This window comes from Branchiostoma floridae, chromosome 5 (genome assembly GCF_000003815.2).
Source record: "Branchiostoma floridae strain S238N-H82 chromosome 5, Bfl_VNyyK, whole genome shotgun sequence".
NCBI lineage: Eukaryota > Metazoa > Chordata > Leptocardii > Amphioxiformes > Branchiostomatidae > Branchiostoma > Branchiostoma floridae.
The window spans coordinates 1,279,516-1,282,524 of NC_049983.1; positions in this window are offsets into that span (position 1 = coordinate 1,279,516).

Below are 3,009 nucleotides of genomic sequence, written 5' to 3' on the forward strand. Positions count from 1 at the left end.
CATCTCCTAAATTGCCTCTGACTCTGACGATTGTAAACTGCAGATATGACGGCCACCGTGTCAAACACAATTACTGCAAAAACCTTCCAAACATCCTCAACAGAACCCCGAGGTTTTGTCTCTAACACGTTAACATGTCTGATACACTATAACATTATCCACAGAACCCTGAGGTTTTGTCTCTAACAGGTTAAACATGTCTGACACATTGTAACATTCTCCACAGAACCCTGAGGTTTTGTCTCTAACAGGTTAAACATGTCTGACACACTGTAACATTCTCCACAGAACCCAGAGGTCTTGTCTCTAACAGGTTAAACATGTCTGACACACGGTAACATTCTCCACAGAACCTTGAGGTTTTGTCTCTAACAGGTTAAACATGTCTGATACACTATAACATTCTCCAAAGAACCCAGAGGTCTTGTCTCTAACAGGTTAAACATGTCTGACACACGGTAACATTCTCCACAGAACCATGAAGTTTCCTCTAACACGTTAACATGTCTGATACACTATAACATTATCCACAGAACCCCGAGGTTTTGTCTCTAACAGGTTAAACATGTCTGACACACTGTAACATTCTCCACAGAACCTTGAGGTTTTGTCTCTAACAGGTTAAACATGTCTGACACACGGTAACATTCTCCACAGAACCCAGAGGTCTTGTCTCTAACAGGTTAAACATGTCTGATACACTATAACATTCTCCACAGAACCCAGAGGTCTTGTCTCTAACAGGTTAAACATGTCTGACACACGGTAACATTCTCCACAGAACCCTGAGGTTTTGTCTCTAACAGGTTAAACATGTCTGACACACTGTAACATTTTCCACAGAACCCCTCAGGCAGTTTAAGGCATGTGACAATTTTGATCGAACATGAAATTGGAACCACTGCGTGACCGCATGTGACCTTGACGGACCGGACGGTCCAATGTCAGTATCTAATGTTACATTGCGAAAACAGGAACGTACGTTGCATGGGTCACACTAAATACTTTTCTTGAGACTTATTAATGTTGAATATTAAAGATATTGGCCTAGTATTTATCAAATATTGATATAACCAGTTGCGGTTAATAAAAAGGGACCCCCGTGAGAGCCACTTATGGTACCGTCCGAACATTCGAACACGCGTTCGGATTCCCCGGGTATAGAGTGGCGGGAAAACAACGGGGCGCGCATACTTCAAGGAAACAGCAAAATAATGCTAAAAATCGATATTTCTAGCCCATAATGATTGTATGGCAGTTGACTGATGCCTTACAAGGCTAACTGCTTGCGAATTTCGCATTTATACAGCAGCGATTTGACAGATACAGGCATATATGAAACATTCATGCTTTACCATCGGTTAACGTTACGTACAGTGAAACATACTTTGGCGCAGTTCTTGTAGGGTAAGTATTGTTTCGTCGGCTGCTGCCCACATCAGGATACCGGTTGTACGACGAGTTTTGAGCCGATTTACGTTCATTTAGCCTTAGACCTTCGGAAATCAAGCGGGCCTTCTTGCAATATCTTTGATTTTGGTTGCTGTGTTGATATTAGTACAAAAAATGCCCCAAAATTATCAAAAAAGTATGTTTTTGCCCCAAAATAAAGCCTTACCGATGTATAGCGGCAAAAGGCCCGGGCACATTAGATATCACAGAGATGTAATCTGTTACTCCAGAAAATATGACTCTGTTAGACAGTCATTTCATAGTGGGCACAGACCCGTTTTAATAGCATCACTATTTTTTATCAAAAAATGATTTTTTAACCCAAAATATTCAGAATCTAGAATTTTCTTGTCATCTAATTTTGAATATGGGTAAATTACGTCAACTGGCCCTACTTTGTTGAAAACTGATGGTTACATCGAAAGTTACAGCCATATAACTGCTAGACTGAAGTATATGCGGGTGTCACAGGCCTTAAACTGCTTGAGCCTGAGGTTTTGTCTCTAACATTTTAAACATGTCTGACACACTGTAACATTCTCGACAGAAGCCTGAGATTCTGTCTCTGACAGGTTAAACATGTCTGACACACTGTAACATTCTCCACAGAAACCTGAGGTTTTGTCTCTAACATGTTAAACATGTCTGACACACTGTAACATTCTCCACAGAACCCAGAGGTCTTGTCTCTAACAGGTTAAACATGTCTGACACACGGTAACATTCTCCACAGAACCTTGAGGTTTTGTCTCTAACATGTTAAACATGTCTGACACACTGTAACATTCTCCACAGAACCCAGAGGTCTTGTCTCTAACAGGTTAAACATGTCTGACACACGGTAACATTCTCCACAGAACCCTGAGGTTTTGTCTCTAACAGGTTAAACATGTCTGACACACTGTAACATTTTCCACAGAACCCCTCAGGCAGTTTAAGGCATGTGACAATTTTGATCGAACATGAAATTGGAACCACTGCGTGACCGCATGTGACCTTGACGGACCGGACGGTCCAATGTCAGTATCTAATGTTACATTGCGAAAACAGGAACGTACGTTGCATGGGTCACACTAAATACTTTTCTTGAGACTTATTAATGTTGAATATTAAAGATATTGGCCTAGTATTTATCAAATATTGATATAACCAGTTGCGGTTAATAAAAAGGGACCCCCGTGAGAGCCACTTATGGTACCGTCCGAACATTCGAACACGCGTTCGGATTCCCCGGGTATAGAGTGGCGGGAAAACAACGGGGCGCGCATACTTCAAGGAAACAGCAAAATAATGCTAAAAATCGATATTTCTAGCCCATAATGATTGTATGGCAGTTGACTGATGCCTTACAAGGCTAACTGCTTGCGAATTTCGCATTTATACAGCAGCGATTTGACAGATACAGGCATATATGAAACATTCATGCTTTACCATCGGTTAACGTTACGTACAGTGAAACATACTTTGGCGCAGTTCTTGTAGGGTAAGTATTGTTTCGTCGGCTGCTGCCCACATCAGGATACCGGTTGTACGACGAGTTTTGAGCCGATTTACGTT